The sequence below is a fragment of the Neophocaena asiaeorientalis genome, unplaced genomic scaffold, assembly GCF_003031525.2.
Source record: "Neophocaena asiaeorientalis asiaeorientalis breed wild unplaced genomic scaffold, Neophocaena_asiaeorientalis_V1.1 scaffold242, whole genome shotgun sequence".
Taxonomy (NCBI): domain Eukaryota; kingdom Metazoa; phylum Chordata; class Mammalia; order Artiodactyla; family Phocoenidae; genus Neophocaena; species Neophocaena asiaeorientalis.
The window spans coordinates 8590001-8616988 of record NW_020172451.1 but is presented as its reverse complement, the minus strand read 5'-3'; the positions used below and the strand labels follow the sequence as shown (position 1 = coordinate 8616988).

Here is a 26988-nt window from a genome sequence, read left to right as displayed (position 1 = left end):
ATCACCTAGGGCTGGGAGCTCATTAGACGGTACAAATCGAGCAGAACTGTGCACGCTCCATGCTCCAAAAAATATCTCTAAGAAAAATCCACAGCATTGAGGGAAAGGTTAAAATTGCTGATTTCGTGAGCTTTCTCTTACCCATATAATTAATTTGTATAAGGATCCAAACATAGAGATGACTGTGGTTCTACTGTTTGAAAAATGAAAGCAACTCTGTTTTCTCAGAACTCTGCTTATGCAATGTGGCTGCTCTCACAGCGCTGGGTCAACCAAAACCAAAATAATACATTTTAGAGCTCTAGCTTTTCCCCCCAAAGAAATGCATGGCATTGGAAGGTATGATCCCATGCAGCAACAGATGCTATAAAGAATGACTGTCCTCACATATATACACTACCAAACGTAAGGTAGATAGCTAGTGGGAAGCAGCCGCATAGCACAGGGAGATCAGCTCGGTGCTTTGCGACCGCCTGGAGGGGTGGGATAGGGAGGGTGGGAGGGAGGGAGACGCAAGAGGGAAGAGATATGGGAACATATGTATATGTATAACTGATTCACTTTGTTGTAAAGCAGAAACTAAGACACCACTGTAAAGCAATTGTACCCCAATAAAGATGTAAAAAAAAAATTTAAAAAAAGAATGATTGTCCTCTAGGAGGTAGTTAACAAATATGGGGAAACTGAGGCCCAAGGAGGTGCAATAACTCACAGGTAATTCACACTCCTTCTTGAACTTCCCCGTCTCTTCCGCCATAGAAGGAGCTCTTCACTTTCTGAATTGAAAACCATTTCATGCTGCCTGCTCACTTATTTCAGTAAACCCTCCTAAGTTTGGGACCAATCCCAACTGTTAAGAAACCTTATATGAATAATAATGATGCTCTTCAGTCCTGGGGCCCCAAAGGTGATCATTTCTAGTTCATCGCAGGACACTTTGGATGCCCATGTCGGGCCCTAAGTGATTGGTACCCTCAGATTCTACCAATTGCTGATTCTACCAATTGCTTCACTTGTGAGTGTATAATATGTCTTAACGCACAGAGATGTGTCATATAAACAGTAATGCCTATTTTTATAATAACATTTTTCCTTATTTGCAAAAATATTTCTGACCTGAATTTATTCTGGTCACGGCTGGGTGTGCAAGCAGAGTCTTGTTTGCCTCTACAGCATATCAGTAATGTATTAATTAGCTTCCCAGTGCTGTCCCAACGAGGAACAGAGAGGATTTATCTAAATCATGAAACATGAAATAAAGCTAACACTTTGTTAATTATATTTTAAGGGCAGTCTCAGCACTGGGTAGTGTAGTGAAATTTCGGCCTAATTTTTGAGAGAAGATAAAAGAAAACGCTACTCAATTAACAAGGCATTTGTTTAGCAGCTACCGTGCGCAACTTCTAAGAGGCAAAAGAGGCTGAGATGGCGGAAATTGGCCAATTTAGTTTTATAGTCATAGTTAAAAGGCAATAAAGAGCAAGATAATATTAAGAGTTTTAATTCAGTGTCAATTAGCTTAAGTATGTTAGATTGAACCATACGAAATTGACAATGTCTGACCATTTTTTACCAAAAGAAGTGGCAATTTCATATAATTCAATCTAAAATTAAGGCACTCCTATCATACTGTATCAGTGCCTAAAATATTATAGTGTTCATTTTCTGTTTTTTAAATGAAATGATTCAAGTTGAAGCTGTCATTATTAGAAAATCAGTAGAAGCTAAATATAGGTCAGGGATTTGACTCCTGTTTTTCATATTTATTTATTCTTGTAGACTCAAAAAATAGCATATATTTTGTAGTTTTTAAGGTTTTTTTTTTGTTTCTTTGTGTGTTTGTTTTCTACTCTATTGGAGACTTCTGTTGATTTGATTTAGGGTCACGGACCCTGCTACCTCTTCTTCAAGTGTGATATTCCCCAACTCAGTTCTTCAGGCGAGTTCCTTTGTGATCTTCATGCAGAACTGTCCTGTCTCCCTTCTTTTCTGCAGAGATGTTTGATTGCTGAACACTCTGCCTTTTTTGATCTATTTCTCTATGGGAGATTAAATCTTAACATCCAATTTTGTTGGTCTGTCCCTGAATTACAGATTACTGAGCAGTCAGAACAGGTTACCACACAGGTATTCCACTAAATCCATTCCTCTAATCCCTTCAACATTTAACAAATATTTACCAAGCGCCTATTTTGTGCAAGCTGTGGAACGGCCTCTGTCAAATACGAAGTCGTATGGCCGCAATGCATGCATTCACATACATACGAATTTAGGGCAAACTAAGTACCAGGAACTGTTCTTGCACCTGACACGTCGGTCTATTGAACCCGACCCGAGCAGGGTAGGTTCCATGGTTATATCCATTTTAAAGATGAGGAAACTGAGGCCAGAGAGGATAAGTGAGCTTCTAGAACTCAAACACCTGAGCAAGGCACCAACCATTGTTCTGGTTATCGTGGAGGACCCGAGGTTAGAAAGCAAGTGCTTTTCCCAGACCATGAAGTTAAAGTGGGACAAATTAGCAGTGCCTCCTGATGCCCTAAAATGGTAAATATCAACCCAGACCGACCTGTGCACAATGACAGAAAAAACTCACACCTGTCACGCTGGGTTTCCTCCCAGCTCAGAACACGCTGACGTGCCCCCATGAGGCCCCAGTTCACACGGGGACACATGCCACACGTGCTGACCGGGGCATTCTTGCAGAGTCACATCTTACCCCAAATCTTATCACAACCCTGCCAAACGTCAGTCTCTGTCAAGAAAGTGTTCGCTTATCTTCCCGTTATGCCCAACGTATGAACACTGATAACACATCTAAATTCGGAGAAAATCAACAGAAGTCATCTCAGTCAACCTGAAAAGTCCGGTGACTCATTCACATCCTTTTCGCAGGGCTCCTGAGGGCCACCCGGCTTCTCCTGAGCCGGCCTCCCGGCTCCTGCAGCCCGAGTACAGCTCGGGGCTTGATCGCTCTCCTCTGCAGATCACATGAGCGCTAACTCCCTCCTGCACAGACGGTAGGGTTGCTCAGCCAGCCGCCCCTGCTCTGTGCTGCCAGTAACCCCACCGCTTATGTCTCTGAGGCCAGTTCAACAAGGTCGCCTTGTAAAAAAATAAGACGGAGGAAGATGCTGGCTTTTCAGTCCCAAGAGTAAATTCCATCACTCTGAAAGTAAAACCATAATATGTAAATTTGATTCGACTTATGTCAGGTCTGATAAATACATGCACCACGTACGTATTGGTGCATGGATGCTTAAACCATGTACGCTGACTGCCGAAAACAAAACAACTTACTGTCTCATTAGGAAGACAAGAGCTGGTAGGCCAACTCACCAGAATAAAGAAAAGAAAAATGGATACTCTTAACTTCTACACACACACACACACACACACACACACACACACACACACACCACACCACACATTTGTGTAATGCAGCCCACAAGACAGTTGCCCAGGCAGTGAAGGAAAATTAATGTTTTCCAGGATTTTCCTGTTTAAATTTAAACTGGTCCCAGTGAGGTTGGCTTTAGTCCTCCATCCTCAGAGGGAAGGCTGGCACAGATCTCAGCCTTAGTCAGGCAGTAAGCTGAGTAGGTAAGAACGAAGGCTCAGGAGCCAGACACCCCAGGCTTGAATCTCAGCTCTACTGTCTTCCAGCTGTACAACCCAGGTAAGTTACTTATCCACCCTGTGCCTCCATTTCCTCACGTGTAAAATGGGAATAATATAACTAAAACTAACCCCCGTGGGTTTTTTATGAAGAGCAGATGAAATAACACGCGGTAAAGTGTTTAGAACAATGCCTGGTTCAGAGCAAGCCCCCAAGATATGGGAGTTATTTGGAGCAGTAACTTCAAATGGGCTCACACATCCCAACAGGAAACTCCTGAGTTCTCTTTTGTTTTTAACTTTAATCTTTTCTCTTTTCTTTTTGGCTGCACCACGTGGCGTGCAGGATCTTAGTTCCCTGACCGGGGATCGAACCTGGGCCCCCAGCAGTGGAAGCGTGGAGTCCTAACCCCTGGACTGCCAGGGAATTCCCATCACTTTAATCTTTGTAGCACTTAGTTTCTTATTTCTTCTTCTTTTATGTATGTGCAGAAGGAAGGTGTTTAGCCATCCTCGGAGTATAATCTTTCCTTTCATTAAAAACCATTATTAAGTGTCTTCAAGCTTCTTTTCTGCGGTAATGATCCAGATTACTTAATCGTTCTGTTTTACATGCTGTAATCATGTATTTGAACTTCTCAACCATCTCTAGATTTACTACACGCAGAAATATTATCTAGGCAAATTTGGTTTTGGAATCCTTTATCATCTACCGTCCATTAGCTCAAATATTTAAAACTATTGTTCCTAAGATCAAAGTTAAGTTCTTTACCATATTTGCCAGTGGGTTTTATTCTGTCATATTGCCATAGTCAACTAATTCTCAAATGCATAATTCAGTACAAGCCAAACCAGACAAGACCAGAAGTCATTCATTCATTCACCAAATATTTGTTGAGGGCCTATGATGTGCCAGGCACTGTGCTAGCCTCTAAGATTACAAATGAGACATGCCCTGCTTGGAGGAGCTTATAGCTTGGGAGGGAAGACACGGAAGTAAACAAAGCATTGTCAAAGTCTTTCATTAGATGCTGTACTTGAAGTGAGAAGGTGGCAGGATAACCTTGGGGCAGAAGGGAGGGAGAATTCAGCCCTGCTTGGTGGGTCTAGGAAGGCTATACAGAGAAGGTGACTTTTGAACCATATTAAAAAATGGGAGGGAGGGACTTCCCTGGTGGTCCAGTGGTTAAGACTCCACACTCCTGATGCAGGTGGCCCGGGTTCGATCCCTGGTCAGGGAACTAGATCCCGCATGCTGCAACGAAGATCCTTCATGCCACAACTAAGACCCGGCGCAGCCAATAAAAAAAAAAAAGAGGCAGGGGAGAAAAGGAGGAGAGTATTCAAGGAAGAAGAAACCATTAGCTTCCATGGTGCTGGTATGTCTGGGGCCAGGATCTAGGGAGGATGCAGAAACACAAAGCTGCCCAGGTTGGCTGGGACTGGGCCCACAGTGACCAGCCCAAGAAGCCTGAGCTCTGTCCTGCAGGTCCAGGGAGAGTGTGTTTTACACAAATCGCTCTGGAAGCAGTGAAGAGGGGAGACTGGAGGCATTTGAGTCTGGAGTCAGAGAGGAAAAGCAGGATGCTGGGGTCGTGGAGAGAGACTGTAAAGCCTCACTAAGGAGAGGCTGAAGGAAAGCAGGGAGTCATTTTAGGCATATTTAAAAGACAGGGTTTAAAGACCCAGTAGAGAGGGGTGCCAGAGTTGGGAAATAGGATGAAAAGAGAAGGAAGAGCCCAGAATGAATTTGAGGTTTCCAGTGTGGACCCCTGTGAGAGCCTCGGTGCCATACTGCGCCATAATGGAGCGAATACAAATTGGCACAAATCCTTCTCCTAGAAATGCTCCTCAAAGACATAAGTCTTGTTGAAGGTCAGTAGGGAATGTCAGTGTTGTATGCAGAGGGCAGTACATATATTCCCTACTAGTTATTCTTTTCGAAAGACCCATTAATATATGTGACTTACATGAGCTAAGATAATATTCATGTAGGAGTTAATTAAAAATTAAGTTAATTTTTAATTTTCTGGAAATTAATTTTCCAGATACAGTAAGATGTTAGCATTATTTCAGTTATCTGTGCCTGATAACCACTAAGATACCTACTTATCTGTTTACTTATTTATTAAGGAAGACAAGCTCCATGAGGTCAAGGACTTGGCCTCTTTTGTTCACATCTGCATCCCCAGCCCCTTAAGCAGTGTTTGCCTCACGGTAGTTGTTCAATAAATATTTGTTGAGTAAATGAATGAATTTCCATACGGGTAAAAAGAAATCATCATATCCTTTACTAATGAGGAAAGAAAAGAAAAAAAAACCTGGACTTAAAACAATTTTTCATGAGCAGATCCAATCTGCAAAAATGGAACTGACGTTTAAAAGCTATTTTTCTTCCTGAAGCTCTACTTCTGGGAAAGTCACAGCTGCCAGCTTAGATGGTGGTTTTAACTGCCCAGTTACAAATTCTGCACAGTTGTACACATTGGCAGAGCTCAGCTTCCTTAAATGCTGTTGGATCAGTAAGGAAATGGTGATTTTCCTTATTGATTTCATGCCAGTTCCTCTTTTGTGAAAATTCCCGTGTGCTGTTCAATGGAACACATACAAGAAAACCCGAACGCTGGGGGCCAGAAATTAAGTCTCTCATGTTCCTCTCTGGTCTGATGATGTTAAACCATTTCTACTTTCAGGCTAGGGTGTTCAATTGTTTTCCCCTTTAAATTTAGCAGAGAGATTATTCCTCCTTGTGGATTGCACATATGCTCCTTTTGATCTGTGAAATAGCTCATTCCCGGATAAACTTTAAGCTCCCAAATGATGCATGTAAAATACTGTTTATGAATCGTGGGAGAAATGTTTCACATTCTCATCACTCCAACACGGTTGCTCCAAACCACTCTCTCCGAGGTTCCTTATTTTCCAAGAAGGAAAAAAACTTCAACGTACAGCACTAAGATAACAGTAATAGCAACCACACTTCCCATGGATGTTACTCAGTAGCCTCCTAGAGGCTACAATGTAGGAAACTCAGCAGCAGCAGCAAATATTTTCCATGAGCTGGATACTGTGCTGGGTCCGTACACTACAAAGAGGAGAGAGGCAAGGTTCCTACCCCCTGGGGCTTACAAATTAGCTGGGGCAGTAAGACAGAAACCACAAAGTAAAATTAATAGTCACTAATGAACTACATGGTCAGTAAGTGCTATGCTATACAGGATTCAGAAAAGGGCAGTGGTAACCAGATGTTGTTCCTGGAGGAGATGGACTTAAATTTGACTTGGACCTTTAGTGGGGGACTGCAGTGAGAAAGGGCGAAGTGGTAGGAACATTCCTGGATGCCATTGCTAGGGGTCCCACAGGCTGAGGTGAAGGTTGTAGCAGCTAAGGTAGGGGTTAGATTGGGGGTGGCCTTGAATGCCACTCTAAGATTGTGGGGCTTGATTCTAGAAGTAAAGTGGAATCATTGAGAATTTTGGAGCAGAAAGGATGTGAGCTAAGTAATGCTTTACAGAAATTAAATCAAACAGAGATCCATGCTGTGAATTTAATTGGGGGTCTTTAGAATTGAGATAATGAGCCCAGGACCCAGGCTGCGGACAGTAGGATATCTCTATCATGCAGTACATTCCTCTGAATGCTTCTTAGGATTTCTACGAACTTGCACTCAATGTGCCTAACTGGCTCCATACAGTAAGACAGTGATTTTGTGATACTGTGTGCTGCTTGGAAGTAGCCTCATTCCTTTAAGGCCACACAGTGTGTACATGGAACAGGCCCAGGTGTGATCTCTCTGCAAACCTCAGAGAATCTAGGCAACTCACAGGATAAAAGCTGGGAGGAATCTCAGAGCCCGCAAAGTCCACCCCCTCAGTTTACTGATCCAGAGGCCGGCCCTTTCTCAGGTTCACACAGCTCGTCAACGTCAGGCTCAGGGCGCCACCAGATCTCCTTACTGCACCCCAGCAAAGCTTCCAAAGCCGGTCCAAATTCTGCTTTCAGGTGTGTGTGTATATACATTCTAGCAGAATCCAGAAAAATCCGGTCCTTAACTGAGATAGTTGAAGCTACTTTCCTTGACTCTTCCCAGAACCATTCCCCCAGATCCAGTCCCTGCCTGAGCCCCCTCTTCATTGCTGCCAACTCCCTGCCTCCGTGCTTTCCCACAGCATCTTCCGGCTTCCAGTTCTCTGCTCAGACCCTGTTGTTTCTTGTGTCTTGCCATGGATTGTGCTGTCTTCTTTGTCCAGAACCCTTTATGGTCCCAGCGTAAGCCTCACCACCTTCAGGAGACCCCTTGGCCTCAGCCCCTCCCCTAGATGGACTCAGGTCTCCCTCCTTGGAGTTCTGCGCTACCCTACATGAGCCTGTATCCCTGTGTCTCTTAGATGTCTTGTAATTGCCTGTTTATGTGCCTGCCTCCCACCCTTCAACTGTGAGCTCCCTGAGGGCAGGGACTGAGTATGCATCACCGAACACCCAGCATCTTGCCCAGAGCCTGGCACATACGAGGCCTTCAAATGTCTGATGAATGAATGAATGGCATTTGCCTTCTTGGTGCATTCATTCATTCATTTAATAAATATTTACTGAGCAATTACTTATGATCAGTATTGCGGTTCACCCTTACACGTCAAAATATACCAAGGCACTCAAGCTCCAAATTATGCACGAGTAAGTTATGCATGTGGTGTGTCCACATGCACACGCAGCGAGACTGCGTACATGTCTACAAACACCAGAGCTGGCAAACGCAGTAAACTGTGTGCCAGATGTCTCCGAAATTTGCAGAGAACCAAGAACCAAAAATGACAGTTAGCTCCATATAAGCTCTATAAAAGAAAAGAGAAAAAAACGCAAAAGAACAAAAGAAACTTGAGCAGAAGGAAGTGGCTATGGTTTTTTTTCTGTGCACTCAAGCCCAGGGGTGGGGAAGACTTATAAAATCATTCTATGCTGGGCATGTTCATGTAAGCCTGAGTTCCTCAAGGGTTGGCTTTAGGAGCTGTTAGGAAAATTGATTGCCATGCACGAGTCAGGGGAACACTTTTTATTCCACTGGAAATTGTTAATGGGGACCGTGTTAGCAGCCCCTTCTTGCTCTGCCTGTAGAGAGACAGCGGGTTCACCTGAGCAATTCTGAAACCCTGATCACTGACAATTAGGGGAGCATTGTCTGGCTGACATAATCAAGTGAGTATAAATATATTTATCGTGACTGGAGTGGGGAAGGGAGAGCAGAAAGATTGAGGCAGAAGCTGCCACCCCTTGCCTGGCTCCAGCCTGCTTCTAATTCAGCATGTCTGTCACCCAGTGCTCAGTAGAAGCCATCACCGGCTTCTGAGGTGGAATGCACAGCTGAGAATTCAGGACTAGAATTGTTTTCCCCAGAAGGGGCCATGTCTCTCCTTATTTTTCCTCCTCGCTTCTTCCCTTTTTTCATGATCACTTCTGTGAACGCTGCAGAGAGACGGGAAACCAGATGCCCCGTTGATCACATTTTAATTCTGCCCCGGCGGCCGCACTGCCCCCAGTAGCTTATCTGCAGTTCAGAGTGATCTTGGGGAATGTGACAAGACTCCTACCCTCTCTGCCTGCCTGGGTGTGTATGTCTGTCTGGAATTGGGTTTATTTCATTGTCCACTCATGGAACTTTTGTGGGAATATCTGTTGATGTGTCTAAGAGCTGGGCTTGAAAGACCCTGATAAAAATAGGCCCCTGCAGTGGACTAGATATAGGAGGAATTTCTCACACTTCCACAGCTAAAAAGTGAGGCGAGCTGAAGTCATATCTGGTGGGGTTCATGCTGTCTGCCTGGAGAGAAGGGCCTGTTTGAGCATCTGCACAGATTTCAAAATGCAGGCTGCATCCATTCATCCCCAAACCAATGGCCGGGGTCTGATACAAATGGCCAAGTGGCACGGTTAGGGGGAGGTCAACGACAAAACAGACCTCTTGGCTGAATTTGAACTCCGGTCAGAGGCAGTCCACCAAACAAGAGATTTTTTTCCCCTTCCCCTTGACTGTTTGATAACAGCATTTGTAGAGCTGAGTTGCTTTCAGCTATTTCCTCCTCTCTCATCATGTGTGTGCTGCTCTGTCGTGGCATTTGAGGGCTGAAGACCCTTTCCAGTGGCTACAATGGATTACAAAACCCCTTCCCTGTGTCCTGTTCCCTTTAGTTTGTCTTCACAGCTGCAAATTGTTCTCAGCCTGTCTTCTTGGATTTGAGAAAAACTATTTTATTACTGATAGCACACATATAATACTCTGTGATATAAGGGAAGGTGTAGATACACAAAATAAATATGAAACCCGTGTAGGAGAAGTGTCATTTTATAGAGATCGCTCAGCCTCAAGACACCTGACCACCCTTATTCAGTCTATTCCTGCTAAATTTTTCCTTTTTCAGCTGCTCAGGAGTTGTCAAGGCTAAACTCTTTTCAGCCAGCTACCGGAAATATGTATTTCCTTTGCTTTTCAGATCTTAATGGATGAGTTACTTCTTTTTTCTGTCTTCTACCTCTTGCCAGATATATTGTATTTTTGTTTTGTTTTGTTCTGAGAATGTGAGCTCATTTATCTCCAAGGGAGAAAGAAAGTCATTGCATATTTACCCGTTAACAAATTATCACTTGCAGTGAAAATACAACAGAACTCTCTCACTCTCTGTGAATAAATGTGTTCCTCGCCTTGGCCATACCTTGGTTGGATGGACTGCTACTGCTCTCTTCAAGTTGGCTTAATTTTCTCTTGTTGGTTTTTGTTTCCTTGAAGCAAAGAGACTCTTGTTTCTTTCTTTGAACCTGCTTTTGAGGAATGTGCCTGTCTCCTTTCGGTCTTTGTTTTGTGAGCTGGTTCGATTAACCTCTTAGCATTTATTGAGGGATCTATTGTGTTGGGTGCTGTGGGTTCCTCTGAAATTCTCCCTGCTTGAACGTTGGATGGAGTCACTTATCTGAATGCTGACTCCCTGCTAATCCATTGGTTTTCCTCTGTGTAGATGGGGGCATGAAATAGCCATCTACCCAGAGATAGCACGATGTCGTAAACTGAACTAGAGTGCTGTAGTCAGCGAGACCCAGGTCGTAAAACGGTGCAGTCTTGGGCATATGGCTTCTCTTTTCTGAGCCACACATTCCTTGTTAGAGATGCTGATGGGAACAACAGAACAGTCTATTCTTCTTTGCTGTTCTCCATAATGAGATAATCACCAAACAGACAGAGAAGAGTCTGGTTTAACCAAATAATGTTGGTGCAAATTACAAATGTCTGTAAGAAGGTATTTTTGGCCTGAGCATTTCGGGGGCATTTAGTGCGGTGTCTGATGCATGTCATTTAGTTACAGGGATAAAACCTCTTGAACACACACAAAGCTCTTGACCTGGTAGGACATTACATCTTACATCATTTTGATTCTTTTTATTCAGGCTACTTCTTTCTAGGAATTGGTAAAAAAAGAAGTTAGTAGTATTGTACCAATGTCAGTTTCCTGGTTTTGATACTATGCTATGGCGATACCTTTATCACCACTGGGGGAAGCAGGATAAAGAGTACAAGGGAACCCTCTGTACTACTTTTGCAATTTCCTTTGGGTCTATAATTACTTCAAAATAAAAAGTTCAATGAGAGAGAAAGAAAGAGAGAAGGAGAATGGGGTGGCAATTAGGAGAAGTGAATGCTCATCTTGGTTTTGCTCCCCAGCTAGACAAATATTCATATTTTGTTTTCCTCTTCCTCCCCTTTTCACATAAAGCTTTCGTGAGCAGTCAGATATAAAAAGCTAGGGTTCATTTCTCCACAGAAGAGAAGAAAGAAGTAGAATGAGTCAGAATGAGTCAGGAGAACCCCTGCCAACACAGGGTCAGAAGGCCTACCACCTGCCCCTCCCCACACCCTTTACCTGCACAGACTTACCCTCTGTATCCGCACTCACCTTGTCCTCCTTCCTTCCCGTTCAAGGGGAGATACCTCATCTGCTGCTACAGATGAACTCCTTCACCTGCACAAGGCATCCATGCCTTCCTGCTGTTTCCAAAGGCTCATCCTTCTACATAATCTCCCCATGTGATTCCTTCTAATCCGGGGTTTTAACAACCATCTAGATGAGAATAGCTCCCAAACGTATATGTCCACTCAGACCTTTTTGCTGAGATCCACACCTACGTATTCAACCCCTGACTGGGAATCTCTACTTAGATATTTCGCATTCCAAACTCTTTCCCAGTGATCATTTCTTCCTATATTCCCTTATCTCCAAAGATGTCATTGCCATCTACTTCATTGTCCATGGCAGAAAAACGAGAGCCATTCTAGACCCATGCTTCCCAGTCTTGTAGCCTCTGGTCACATGTGCTATCATGTACTTCACATATGGCTGGTCCAAACTGAGATGTGCTGTAAGTGTAAACCACATACCAGACTTAGTTCAGAAAAAGAAGACAAAATATTTTAATATTTTATACTGATTTCACGTTGAAGTGATGATATTTTGGACTTATTAAATAGAACAAATTATTTTGAAAAATTTCCTTCTACTTTTTAATGTGCTACTAGAATATTTTCAATTACATGTGTGGCTTGCATCTGTGACTTGCATTATATTTCTACTGGATGGTGCTGCTCTAGACTCTTTTCTGCCTTTTAGCCACTCCTAATTGGTCAAAAAGTCACAGTGATTCTCCCGAGTTAAGACAAGGTATACAATATCAGCGACGTGCACAGGCTGGATGTGAATCCTGGCTCCACCCGTTTTTGATACATGTGAACCTGGGCCATTATTTAATCTTTCTGAGCCTCAATTTCCTTATCTGTCAGATGGATATAATGCTAGTTCTTACCCCTCAGGTTCAGACACCATTAAGTGAGAGGATACATGTAAAGCACTTACTATGGAGACAAAAGCATGTGCAAAGGCCCAATGCCAAGAGAAAGAGCACAGCCTCTCACTGTCCTATTTCAGACACCCATCATTTCAGGCCAAGGCTACTGTAATAGTTTCTTCATCTCCAGTTCATCCTGCCCTCCAATCCTTCATATTGCCACCAGATTAAACATTTTCCAATGCAAATATTATCAAAACATTTAGTGAGTCCCCATCACCCTTGGGATAAAGTCCAACGTCCTTGGTATGCTATGCAAGGCCCTCCATGACCTGCCCCCAATGGAAACACCAACCCCGCCTCCTGCCAATTCCCGATGGCTATAATGAACACACTGGGCTCCCCAGTTCCTTCTTGCGCACACCTCTCTCTCTATCTGTGATGTACGTGCCCTCTACCTGTCCACAAGTCTCAGCTCAATTGATACCTCTTTGGGGAAGCTTCCCCTGGTCCTTGCTGTGCCTCTACCCATCCCAGGCTGATTAGAAGCCACTTCCTTGGGGTCCTCAACCACTTGAGGTTTGGCTCCATTGTCACACTGCTCTTGCTTCTTTGGTCGACGTGTCTGTCTGTCCTACAAGACTCTGAGCCATCTGAGGGCTAGGATAGGCTCCCCAGTCCACTCAGAATCTCCATGCTGAACAGGGTGCCCGGCACAAAGTGGGGCCTGGTAAATGTTTGTTGAGTGAATGCTTAAAGTATAGGAGGTACTCTTGAGGGAAACAAGGAGAATGAGAGCTAGTGAGGTCAAGCAGCAGAAAATCTGAAGACTAGCCCGAGGAGAAATTGATGCTTCTTGGCTATGCAGACAGAATTAAGAGAGAGGAAAGAATCTGGGCAAGGAGTCAGTAACGGAGGATTTGAAATGAAAGACTATAAAAAAGAGAAGATCATGAAAAGAACAGAACCACATTTGGCACTGCTGGTGGTTTAGTAACTTCCTCTACAATGATTCCAGGAAGAAACAAGGCTCTAGGAAGGCACAAATCATATAAAGAAGGGATGAGGTATCAACAACCCATTCAAGGATTATCTGTTATCAGGACTAGATACATGGGTTATACAAGTAAACGTCAACCTGGTGACTACGTGATGAGACTACTAATAATTTACTGGGGCTGGTGCCCAGGAATTCTTCTACTGTGGTGCAAATGCCAAGCATGGAAAATTTTGACACATTATAGATACGAGAAAGCAGATAGTGAATTTGAGAATAACGATGTGAAATGCCAGAATAATCACAAGAGAAATATCTGAATGCGTAAGAAGGTTTAGAGGATTCCAGCTTTACCACAAACACGGATTACAAGAAAATTCACTTATAAAGAGAGAAATTCCACTATACGAAATCCACTTATCAAAACGTGTAGCATTCCGGAATGCATAATGCTAAACGCGTGTCTTTTGACACGCACACAATATTAAGACTAGCAAATAACACCAGAAAGGTAGAGAAAGTAGGAAGTATGACATTTTGTGGCTCACAGGGTATATGAGTGGGAAAATATATACTTCTACACACAAACCACAGCCTTCACAAGAACGCCTAAAGGCTTCATTCCGACACCTCAGGTCTCATCCCACAGGATAGCCCACTCCTCAGTTTTCATGTAAAAGGCCTCATGGGACAGGCATGGTGTGAGGAGAAGGGACAGCAGGGAGAATTGAGGTGAGAGGGTGAAAAGAAATGATCCTTTGCCATCATTCTTGACAATGAGCCAGTCCTCCTCTTTTTTTTTTTTTTTTTAATTTTTTTTTTTATTTTTGGCAGTGTTGGGTCGTCGTTTCTGTGCGAGGGCTTTCTCTAGTTGCGGCGAGCGGGGTCCACTCTTCATCGCGTTGCGCGGGCCTTTCACTGTCTCGGCCTCTCTTGTTGCGGAGCACAGGCTCCAGACGCGCAGGCTCAGTAGTTGTGGCTCACGGGCCCAGTTGCTCCGCGGCATGTGGGATCTTCCCAGACCAGGGCTCGAACCCGTGTTCCCTGCATTGGCAGGCAGGTTCTCAACCACTAGCGCCACCAGGGAAGCCCCAGTCCTCCTCTTTGAGAGTTCTGTGGAGAAGGTAAACATCTGGGATATACTTATGCTAGAAGGTACTTTTTGTTTATCTGAAATTCAAATTGAACTGGGCCTTCCGTGTTTTATCTCACACCCCTACTTAGTGAGGTATACGTTTCCTCATTCGTACTGCCTGTGAGCCACACACGTCTCAATAACCGAGGAATGTGTGGGAAGTCACAATAACTAACAATTCCTGAGTACACCTACTATGTGCCAGGCCCCATGCTAAGTGGTGTAGGGGATATTTCACATGCTTTTCACAGGCACGCTAGGAGGCAGGCACTAGTATTCTTCCTGTTTTAAAGACGAGGAAACTGAGGCTCAGAGACACTAAATAACTTGCTCAGGGTCACCCAGATAGCCACTGGCAGTCTGAACTCTGGCAGTCTGACTGCAGAGCCCACGTACTTGCCCACCTCACCGGACGTGGTGGCAGCGGCAAGCAAGGGGTAGAGTAGATACACCGAGTCCCCAGAAAGTGTAAGAGGCAGCGGGAGCATAGGGGATGACAGGGGCGGGCCCTGAGTGAGGCCTTGAAGCAGCAGGTGAAGTTAGACCAGGTGCCTTTATTTAAGCTAGGAAAGGGTGGCCCTAACTCTAGGCAGATGCAGCCCCACACCAGGACTGGCAGCTTGGTTAGAAGAGCACCAGACGGATTTCAGTCCCCACTGAAGCCTTAGCCAGGGGCCCTTGTACAGCGGACAACCTGCATAGCTGTACAGAGCAGCCTGAGTTAGATGGCAGAAGGAGGGCCGGTGCAGAGGCAAGGATGCAGATAGGGTGCTTAGAGGATAATGAGGGGCCAGTCACTAAAGCACGTTTGCACGGGGTACGTGGTGCCGGATCCGAGGTTAGTTTAGAGAGACAGGCCGGGGAGAGATTGCTGAAGGCCTGAAATGACAACAAGAGTCTTGAGTGGATCTGGGAGGTGGCATGGCAACATGACATCGACGAATTCTGAATGGAAAAATGACCCTCAGAAAGTGTGTGTGTCAGAAATCTTCAACACGCGGGGGTCTTTGCTCCATCAAGCAGGCAGCACAGGGTAGAGGGAGGATGGGGGCACGATAGCTAATGTGACAGCAGCCTATTTAAAAGACAGGAGAAGGTGGGCTTCCCTGGTGGCGCAGTGGTTGAGAGTCCGCCTGCTGATGCAGGGGACGCGGGTTCGTGCCCCGGTCCAGGAAGATCCCACATGCCGTGGAGCGGCTGGGCCTGTGAGCCATGGCCGCTGAGCCTGCGCATCCGGAGCCTGTGCTCCGCAACAGGAGAGGCCACAACAGTGAGAGGCCCGCATAACGAAAAAAAAAAAGACAGGAGAAGGGACTTCCCTGACGGTCCAGTTCTTAAGACTCCATACTTCCACTGCAGAGAGTCCAGTTTCGATCCCTGGTCAGGGAAGGAAGATCCCCGCGGTGCAGCCAAAAAATTAAAAAATTAAAAATAAAAGACATGAGAAAAGGAAACTCAACAGACTGGAAAAGGGGACAAGGAGTGGGGAACAGAAAACACAAAAGAGGGAAAGTGAGTGAGAAGGTGAATTTCTTCCACTTTGCATTTCCCCAAGTGTGTCCCTCAAGGAAGAGTTGACCTGTTCTGATTTTTCTTTTCCTGAGAGTTGGAAAGAGCACAGCACAGTTTGCTTTCAGCAAGGCATCTGGTTGCATTTTTCATGATTCCCTAGAGAATAAAATGAAGAAAGAAGGACTTCCCTGGTGGTGCAGTGGTTAAGAATCTGCCTGCCAATGCAGGCGACACGGGTTCGAGCCCTGGTCCGGGAAGATCCCACATGCCGCAGAGCAACTAAGCCCGTGCGCCACAACTACTGAGCCTGTGCTCTAGAGCCCGCGAGCCACAACTACTGAGCCCATGTGCCACAACTACTGAAGCCCAGGCACCTAGAGTCCAGGCTCCGCAACAAGAGAAGCCACCTCAGTGAGAAGCCCATGCACCACAACGAAGACCCAACACAGCCAAAAATAAATAAATAATTTTTTTTTAAAAAAAATGAAGAAAGACAGGTCGAGTGATAACTACCAGAACTGGCGGGTTTGGAGTTGACACGCAAAAAATAGTTTAAGAGGTTAACGTCAACCTGGAGGGGGTTTTTAGGTAAGGAAACTGAGTTCACAGGTAACCAATTTGTTTATCACCACACAACTGGTGAATGAAGGAGTCAGAGTTCAAATCCAACTCTGCTTGACTCCAAAGCCCACGTTCCATTTATTATGGAATAAAGACCAAAAAGGCATTAAGTTTGCTTATGAAAAAAAGAGTTGGAAGAGAAAAGCAGAGGGAAGGAATACAATAATTTTTAGTCTGAATTTTGCCCTAAGAAGAAAAATAAATTGAGTATAAGAAGATGATGCTCACAAGTCCCAAATTCTTATGTCTAAGCTTTCAGACCGAAAATTATCGTGAGACATTTTGGTTCCATATAACCAATTCACCAAGCTCTTAGTCTATTCCTTCCAAGTCCACCCTCCCTACGGCACCCCTCTCCCCCTGCCACGCCCATTCTCTATCATCGCAATACATTAGGGAAAGACCACACCAACTTTCTGGGTCACTTCTGACTTTGAGAATCCAAGATTTAGGGCCCTACTTGATCAAAACTGGCAATTAGAAAAGAAAGAGAACTGCTTTAAACAAGGCTAATACAGGTGTTCCTCAGTTCAAGCAAACTCCAATTAAGACCTACATTTCCCAAAAGTAAGAATGTAACAGTTATTCATTTGATGGAAGCAATTCACAATATCCTCCGTTCTATTGGCAGCTTTTTAGTACCTTTATGGGGTGACTTGTTCAATAAAAATGTAATTACCTCCAATTTCTCAGCGACAGACTTATCAAATGAAGGAAGGTACGCTGTCATACGGTTCACGTCCACTTTTGCAAGCTTTTGAGACCAGTGAGCTAAAAAAATCATCCGCATTCCAATAATAAATGGGGGCTGGGGAATATAAGTAAAAGTGACAAGAAGATGAAAGTAGCTGTGGTCATGCAGTCATTCACTCTACCCTTTTGTGCTTTGGTAAAGTTAAGGGAGCACAGAGCACAGATGGTGAGGGAAAGGGATGGGGGGGCGGGTGCTGTGTTTGTGAATGATGTTATAACCCTGGTGACGACAGAGCAGGAAGATGGAGGCTTTCAAATATGTGATAAATGAGCCAAGCTTTCAGAGCCCAGATCAATAAAAGCAAACACGAAGCGAACAGAAGGGCAGAAGGAAAAGAGAGGGCACCATAAAATCCCAGTGATATATTCTAGGGGAAATCAGGATGTGAATAGAAAATGAGAAGGGGAAAAAAAGGGTGGAGGTGTGTAAAATGTCTGTCTGTCTTTCTGTCTCGTTCTTGGCTTCCACTCACATCTACCACCACTCCTCTTGCCCTTCTTGTAGGGCTCATTAAGTAATTTCTGATTTTAGCTGGGTATTTTTTTTTAATTAATTTATTTTTTTAATTATTTATTTTTGGCTGCATTGGTTCTTCGTTGCTGTGCGTGGGTTTTCTCTAGTTGTGGCGCACGGGCTTCTCATTGCGGTGGCTTCTCTTCTTGTGGAGCATGGGCTCTAGGTGCGCGGGTTTCAGTAGTTGTGGCTCTCGGGCTCTAGAGCATTGGCAGGCGGATTCTTAACCACTGCACCACCAGGGAATCCCCGTAGCTGAGTATTTTTAATGCTTCATTCCTGGTTGGGTTTTGCCAGCAGGATTACTGGTGTTTCTGTCGACAATTGTTACAGTTTTAGGAAACCATCAGGATAAAATTAGAAAGTGGCAAGTCTTGCAGCAGAGTGGGGCTAGAGGTAACATCTCCGGGTCATAGGCTCTTTCTGTTTCATTTTTGTTGTTGTTGTTTTAGATTGATGTTTTCATGGGGTTATTTGAGTAAGAAAAGTGTAGAAGATATTTAAACAGGAACATTTTAGATACACTTTCCCTAACTATATAGATCCATGGTAAATTACTAATGTTTTGAAGAGAAAGAAAAAGAAGTTGAAAACAGCAGAACAGATTGTGGGGAAAGTGGATGGTGGGAAAGGTTAGACAACCATGATATCTCAAGAGAGAAAGAGGCAAGGAGAGAGAGGGAGAGGAACAGAAAGGAAAGGAAAAGAGAACAGCTGCTTGTAAGTTTATTAATTGAGATTGTTTCCACATCTGCAGTTGCCTTAAAGCATGATTGCTTGGTGTGAGGTCCGTCAGATTTATTGGAGTCTTTGCCTCTTTGACCAAGGAGCAATGGGCTTGAATTCTGCAGGTATGTGAGAATTGCTCCTGTTGGCTGATGGACAGCAGCCCAGGAAGGTTCAGGCGGCCCTAAGCGAGTTAGCAATTATCCTGAACTAGTGCAGGACTTGCATTATTTTGCTAGGACCGAGAAGAGAGAGCATGTACCCTAAACTCTCACCTCATTTTCTCATTCATAAAATGTGAGCGATAATAATAATGCATGCTGCAAAGGGTGGCCGTTTGTGAAGCCCTTGGCACGTGATAGACCATGGCGATAAATGGAACTTAGTCTTTGCTGGTTCTTGTTCCTAGCCATCGGTGAGGCACGTTCCATGTGCTCTCCCTACATGACTGTCCTGGAGCTTCCTGTTTAAAGATAGCAACGCAGTGACCAAGCTCTGGGCCCACGGCAGGGTTTAGAAGCCAAATCAGTTTTGTGTTTCTCAACCTTCCATTTCCCCACTTCCCTCTGGTTAGTGCTATCTTTTCTCTTTAGTTACTGGCTTGTCTTGATTACAAGCGTTGTACCTTCTGGTGACATTGCAGCCAGGGCCCCATAGTAAGTAGGGAGAAGCTAACACTTGCCCAGGGTAAGTGGGGGAAAATGGGGCCTTGAAAAGCTGAAAAGGAGTATATGCTTGGATTTAGAGTTTTGAAATTTTTTGAAATTCTTTACGAGAAAGAATGGTAGATAGCTGAGAGGCAAAAATGCTCTGGAGAAAGACACACTAAACTGTTGATCCCCAATGAGGAGCCATGCCTTCTACATCCTCTTCCCAAAACACTGTGGGGTGAGGATTATTTTCTCCGGTCTTCATGAGAAAACCATGGCACAGAGAATTTGTTTACCCAGCTACCAGGCCGGCAACAGACTTGAGATTTGAAACCAGGTCACTGTTACCGGCAGCCTCACCCTGCAGAGACCGGCACATCAGGAAAACAAGAATAGAATTTGCTTGAGTTTGAAAGAACTTCCACATTTTGCTTCAAGAAAGATTTTTCTTACAAAAAGTGTGAAGACGAATGAGGTTTTATATGATGTGCTTTGAACTTAAAAAGAAAGTTATGTTTTATAAACCAAACTGGTGTTGATGAAAGAAAAGTAAGGTGATCAATACTCAGAAGAAGGAAGAGCAAATGACCCTTTATCTGGGCATCACTCAATTTATGAGGCAGGGGAGGGGAGCGACTTGCACAGGGACCATCTCCTGATTTGTCTCCTCCCTCTTCTACTTCCTTCCCCTTGCCATCCCTCCCCCCTCCACACACACACACAACACAAAACCTTAAGTAGGAAAAGCGGAGCTAATTTTTAAAGAGGAAACAGCATCCTTGAGATCAAAGAAATCTCCATAATCCACAGTGACAGACGGGGACCAGCGGAAGAGCAATTTGATTAAATAAGGATATCAGGGACTTAGAGGGACTCTCCGGTTGTGTCACGTTTGTCTGTTAGTCTTTGAAATATATTTCTTTGGCTTCCAAACCTGGGAACCTAGTGCCTTCTAGCTGGGGAGATGTTCCCATTTGGAAAATAGGAAAAAATCTCAGGGCAAAGCCAAGGGGTCCAGGCAGGGCTGGGTTCCCAGGTTGGACTGAACCTAAGAGGCTGGCAGAGGGTGTGCAGGAGGTGCTGGCAGAGAGAGGCATTAGAAGGTCAGGGTGGGTACCGCCAGCCTTGCAGTGCATGGTTACGGGCTGAGCCTGAGGCCATTGCAGAGAGCACGCCTCCCCTACCCATGTTTCCTATCCCACTGCCTGCTGCCCATTAGTTAACCTGTCATCAGAGACTGCTCTGTTGCCACTTTCTGCACTGAAGCAGCTAGAGGATGCATTGTTCGGTGCGGAACACACCTGCGCGGGAGATGGAGTGCTCCCTGAAGGCTTCCGTTCATCGGCCACTTCCTAGTGGCTTCAGGACTGGCGTCAGCAGATCAGCTGCCGAGGAATTATCGTCCTCAGACAAGCTTCAAAGGGCCCCTCTAGTTCCGTGTGTTCACCCCTGCTGGTCATGCCAGGGGATTTATGCTTTCCTGGGGCTTATGAGGGGGAAATAATGAGTCACCCGGGGACAAGAGGAAAATAAGAATGTCCCATGGGCACAAAATCATTTAAAATGGCGGCTTTTAGAGGGTACAGTACAAAGATCTCAGCCAACTAGCCAGAAATGGTTTGTGGAGTATATTTTGCTTGTCTTGGCTTACTCTGGTTGCAATAAAAATCAGAAATGTTTATACCCTACGGAGAGAGTACCTATGGAAACAGGCCAGGTCCTCCCGAGAAGGCCCCTGAGATTCTAAACCCAAAAAGAAATGGTCCTGCCTCTCTGACTTGGGAGATCCAGATAAGCATAGGAGTTGTTTGTTGTAAATCTTTTAAAGGAGAAGCCCATGGTGGCCACTCCCAAGTTCACGGCTATCTGCAAGCTTGGTTGTAGCCGCCATGATTCCAACTCCCACTTCACCCTCCACACCTGGCCTCAGATCCAAGTCTCCAGAGAAACCACAAGGAGGATCTTACTAGAATAGGACTGGAGGCTCTCTATTTTAAGGGCCCCAGAGGATGAGTTAGAAGTAATTCAAGAGCAGGCACAGCAAAGGAATCTGTAAGCCTTGTTAGACGTTCAGAGAAGGTTAACATTTCCAACATGGCCGGCTAATGAAAGAGGTAGCCTGTAAGTGAGGTTCTGCTGGTTTCGAATAGAGCCAAAATGTTGTCATTTGAGAGCGCGAAGGGAGGAGAGGCCAGCCCTTGGTCACTTGGCCATGCGCAGCCTTTATTCTTTTCTTTCTTGTTTTTTTTCTTCACTTTCTTTTCCAGAATAGATTGATTTAGGTCTCTAGAAAAATATTTCAGCAGAGGCTAACAGGTGAGTTACAGATAATTGTCCATCCTATGCTTACAGATTTTCAAGAAGAGCCATCTGTGACCTTTCTTGGTTTCCTGCTCTGTCCAATGCCCAGTAAGAGGTGATAAAGCAGAAAGGCCCTAACCACAGCTGTAAGGTTCAGATAAAAGAAAAACACACAGTAGGGATTCCAACACAAATCATAAACCTAGACTCAAAGTAGCAGAGAGGGACTGGTCACTTTGAGATGAAAGGGGACCAACTTTTCAGGGAGCTCAGAGAGAATTTAAGCATCAGAAAATGTGTAGGAGCAGATGTCTTCCAATTTTTATCCATCAAAGCAATTCTGTATTTTATGGGTTTGAGACTCTTTGAAACGTTAAAGTTTATATGCCTTAAAACGCACCAGAGAGAAAGAAGACAGTCGCCAAACTGGAGAGAGGTTGTGGGGACTCGAGATGCATAGAAAAGTTACGAGATGGAATCCACTGTTTGGGGCGCACCATTGCCCTCTATTGGATTAAATAAATCAGACCTTTAGCGTGGGTGCCTGCTTCATTATCTCTGGCTGAGTTTGCCCAGAAGTCAGGGCACCTTTGAATGGGAAATTAATCCATCCTTGTGAATGGGTCCTCCGGTCAGCTGCCCCTTCCCTGAGGAAATCAATTACAGTTGCAACTCTGACGGCAGGCCATTTATCATGTTTCCAGTCACTCAACAAGCATTTGCTAGGTGCCTAAGCACTGGTGAGGTATCGTAGGGCATCTAAGAAGAAATAACAACCGTTACTACCATTTATTGGATGCCTACTGTGCGCCAGGGTCTTTCTACACATTTACACACAGGATCCCTGTGAAGTAAGGGTGGCTACTTCCGGGTTAGGGATGAAGAAACTTTGATACTTGGGAAGTAAATGCCACCTCTGAGGTTCAAATCCAGGTCCAGCTACTCCTAAGACCCCAAGAAGTTTACAGACTACCAGGGAAGGTAGATAGGATATTGATAAAAACGTCTATACCAGGAGTCCGTAAACTACGGCCAGTACATCAAATTTGACTCATCACATATTTTTGGCCACAAGCTACGGTGGTTATTACTCTTTTTGAATGGTGGGGGAAAATCAGAATAATAATATCTTGTGGCATGTAAAAATTATATGAAATTCAAGTTTCAGTGAGCATAAATAAAATTGTATCAGAACCCAGCTCTGCCTGTTCATTTACTGTTCTCTCAGGCTGGCTTCTGGAAAACGGCACGGATGCGTGGTCATGGCAGAGACCGTACAGCTCGCGGAGCCGAAAACCCTTTCTCTCTGGCCCTTTACAGAACTCCTACTCTATATTCTGAGGGGTGATGTTATGTATCAGTAGAAGAGGTTTTTAGAAAGCATTTGGGGGTTAAGAAAAGGGGGAACTAATATTTAACCCACGGTGAGAGGTGGTAGAAGGGATACACAGGTGCGCTCCGTTTTAAGACTCAGTGCACGAAAACCCAGCCTTTCACACAGATCAATTAAAAGATAGCTATCTGCATAACAAAATTTCCTTTCCATTTGGTAAAGGGATTCACCACGGGGTTCCTTTGTAGAATGAGCCTCCATAATGCATGCTAATGATTCCATTTGCAAATACGCTCTTCATAATAACTCTCCAAGAACAGATCCGTTGTGTACAGTGAGGTCTAGCTACCTATCATCATTTTTTCCTGGCACTGTGGGGTTTCGCACTTGTGAAAAGTCACTGAGCTGACCTTGTCAATTCAGAGGAGGAGGCACTGCCTTCCCACGGTCTCCAGGAGGGGCTTTGCCGATGAAAGGGTGCAGATTCCAAGCATGCGCATTATGTGAACCTAGAGAGCTGGTATAATTTTACATTTTCAGCTAAGCTCCTCTTGGTCAGTGCAGCCAAAGTCCTAAAATGTAAACGCCTCACTATTCTATCAATCCATAAATCAATACAAATTATGTTGCTTGTGTTCTGATAAATAGGCTATAAGAAATACTTATCAAGAGCAGTTTCTCTTCTTTTTTCAAGACAGAATCCTAACCACCTGACAACAGAAACTGGGGCAAGTCATATAATATTCAAATTAGGGCTCTCCCCAGCAAAACAGGAAGTGCTGTCGCGATTCAGTTTAGGACCTGGCTCCTTCTTTCCCTGGGTCCTGAGCCGGAATCTTCGGAACAGCTCCGTGCTGTTATGCAATCGCTCTTTTCCAGAGACAAGTAAAACGGAAACCTTCACTATTCATAGCCAAATTAGGAGGAACTGAAATCTTTCAAGAAGTTGCTTGCCTGGTACCATTTTGATGTTAACTCTGCGTTTCTTCTGAACATATCCCCTGACTCTGGCTTTCAAATGGAGGCTCTTTTAAAGAGCTGTCTCCTAGCTTTTGTTTTCATCCTCCATGGTGACTTATATTTTAGAAGTACATAAGCATTCCTGGTATATAGCCTGACTATTTTTCAGGTTTTTTGGCGGTACAAGAAGCTTAAATGGAAAGGCCAGGGCAGAGAAAATCGTGCTGAGGATGTCCTGTGTGGTGTCGTCCAGCGGTGGTCTGTGTCTCGGGGCTGCTGATGGGTATTCCGTACAACTTGTAAAAGCAGGAGAGTGAGAGAGATGCAGAGGGCTGGTGAGAAGCAGAGCCAGGAGCCCTGCATGGCTCGGAGGCGGGATTCCTGAACAAATGGCACCATCACTGAGGCCGGGATGAGGGGGGAGGCTGCTGGCAGGGGCCTGGCACCTGGATGCTGTCACTCCTCATTCACGCTCTATGGCAGGTAGCATTGCAGCCATTTCTAAAGCTGATCACTGGAAGGGAAAACGCATTTCACCCATCTGTGAGGCTCTCTGAAGAGGTGTCTGTCTTCATCTTCCCCTGAGGTCAGCAGCATTGTAACTGCAAACAGCAGCAAGAAGACTCCACCACGTTCTTGAGCTCTTGGGACTGCTGACCTTTCTCTCTCTCTCCCCACTCTTTTCTCTCTTGGAATTGTTGCTACCATGTTTTATCTCCATCATTTATTTGTTTTCTTTTTCCAGTTGCAGTATGCAGTGGTGGTAGGTACCAAACAAAATGGATAAGTACTGAATAAACTATGTTAGTTCCGTTTTCATTTTTCCCCTGGTGGTAATTTTTAACTTTTCAAAATTAAAACTAATGGATATAAAGGAATAGGATATAACTTTCCACGCATTTTTATGATCAAACAGAAGACCAACCCCTGGGGCTGGCCCATTGACCATTCTCCGCTATTACGGAAGCAGAGAATGATAAATTCAAGGGAAGAACTTGCAGAGCCCGGTGATTCGAATGAAAACAGAGCATCCCCCACTCCACCCTGAGCATCTCCCTCCCACCAAACGGCATCTGAACAGATTTCATTTCACAAACGGAAATGGGACGCAAACAGATTTTTTTCAAAGTGATTTCACGAAGAGTGGGCCTGTTTAACTGGGTTTTCTGAGCCAGGATTAATATTACAAGCTGGGGAGCTCGGTGACGTGCCTCTGTTGTTGGCTTTGCCACACCACCTGCTTCCTGGGGGAAGGCAGAGAAAAGTGCCACCATTCAGAAGCAAGTTTACTTCTGCCTCAGCCTTCTCACTGAATGACGTACAGCCAGCCTGGAGTTACATGTAATGTAGGAAAGCTCTCCCAAGCTCAAGGTCATATCTAGAGCGTGCGTTGGATATTTTTTTCCATCTCTAATGTATGTGACTTTCTAATATGTTTAGCATTTGCCCTCCCCTTGTCTCCATCCTGCTTATTAAGGTAAATTTGCATAGAAATGGGATCTTGGTTTTTAGGACTATTCACCTGACACTTGATCTCTTGATGTGACCAGTGTCTGCTGCTGATACCATGTGGGTGACCCACAGAAGCCCATCTTCCTGCACACCAGAAGCAAGGCTTTAATTAGGGAAAGCTTTGCATGTTAAAGTAATGGGGTGAATCAAGTCAGCAAAGGCATTTAGCTTTCACTCAGGAGGACAGACTACTTCTTCCTGTTGAGTGGGTCATCCTAGGTCACAAAAATTTTTATTTGCCTTAGACGGACAGAGCTTGAAGAAAGTGCACAAAAAGTATATATATTTGGGGTTTGGAAATAAGTTTTGGCTGGTGATAAAGCTCAGACAGTGAGCTATGACATTTTCCTTTGGATCCTGAACTATTTTTTGCTTAATATCTATCTTTGGGATTGGTAATACTCACCTCTATAAGTTGCCTTTGGAAGACCAAGCAAATGTGGAAAATCAGAGGAAGGCGCCCCTTGCCATCACCAGGGTTGCAGTCCGCTTTAATCCCCTGATCTCCGGGTGCCGCCCCCTCCCACGGGCAGCCACCTTCCTTTTTTACCTAAATCTCGTCACTTGGGCAGAAATTCCCACTGAGAGGATAATTGTGGCCTCAGTTTCTTGGTCACTGAAAGTCAGTTAGGTTTGAGGGTTTCTAACCTACAGGGTTTCAGACTTTAGCAAATTTTGCGAAACATAAATGCCAAACAATAGCTCTCAAGACGGTGTCCTTGACAGTTAGCAGAGAACCAAAGAACTTGAGCGTCCTAGGGAATAAGCCTCAAATTTCTTTTTTAATTAATTAATTTATTTATTTTTGGCTGCGTTTGGTCTTCGTTTCTGTGCAAGGGCTTTCTCTAGTTGCGGTGAGCTGGGGCCACTCTTCATCACAGTGCGCGGGCCTCTCACTGTCACAGGCTCAGTAATTGTGGCTCACGGGCCTAGTTGCTCCGCGGCACGTGGGATCTTCACAGACCAGGGCTCGAACCCGTGTCCCCTGCATCGGCAGGCAGATTCTCAACCCCTGCGCCACCAGGGAAGCCCAAGCCTCAAATTGCAATGAGAAAAGTTTAGAGGAGGTGGGAGAAATCAGAAGAACATTTTTGTGGCTTTTGGCTGGGCTGCCTTTGCTGAGGCTAAATTCATTCCATAACGTTATTCTAAAACATAAATGCTCTGCTACTCAACTTTATCTTGTATAACATTTTGCATCTCTTCTTTAATTTCATCTGACATCCTTATTCGTTGCACATTATGATTCCCATTTTACGAACGAGGAAACTGAGGCTCCAAGAGGTTTAGTACTCACACAGATCACACAGCTGTTCACGGACACAACCAGGACTCTGCTCTCTTTCTATTACAGCCCCACTGCCTCCTAAAAAACCAACCATATTTCATTTGTGGGCTGACTTATTCATCTTTACATAGGTCTCATGTGTTACTAGGAGGAGCCAATGTTTTAACACAATTCAGAGGTATTAAAAGGCAAATTTCCAAAATGTCCTTGGCTCACACAATAATAATAAAATAAGGAATCTGACT

General features: G+C 44.6%; 1 protein-coding gene across 2 annotated transcripts in view; it reads left to right on the top strand.

The window, feature by feature from the left end:
- Window positions 1–26988, top strand: part of GRAP2 (GRB2 related adaptor protein 2) — a 64359-nt gene that overhangs the window by 16017 nt on the left and 21354 nt on the right. The gene's annotated exons all lie outside the window — the stretch shown is intronic.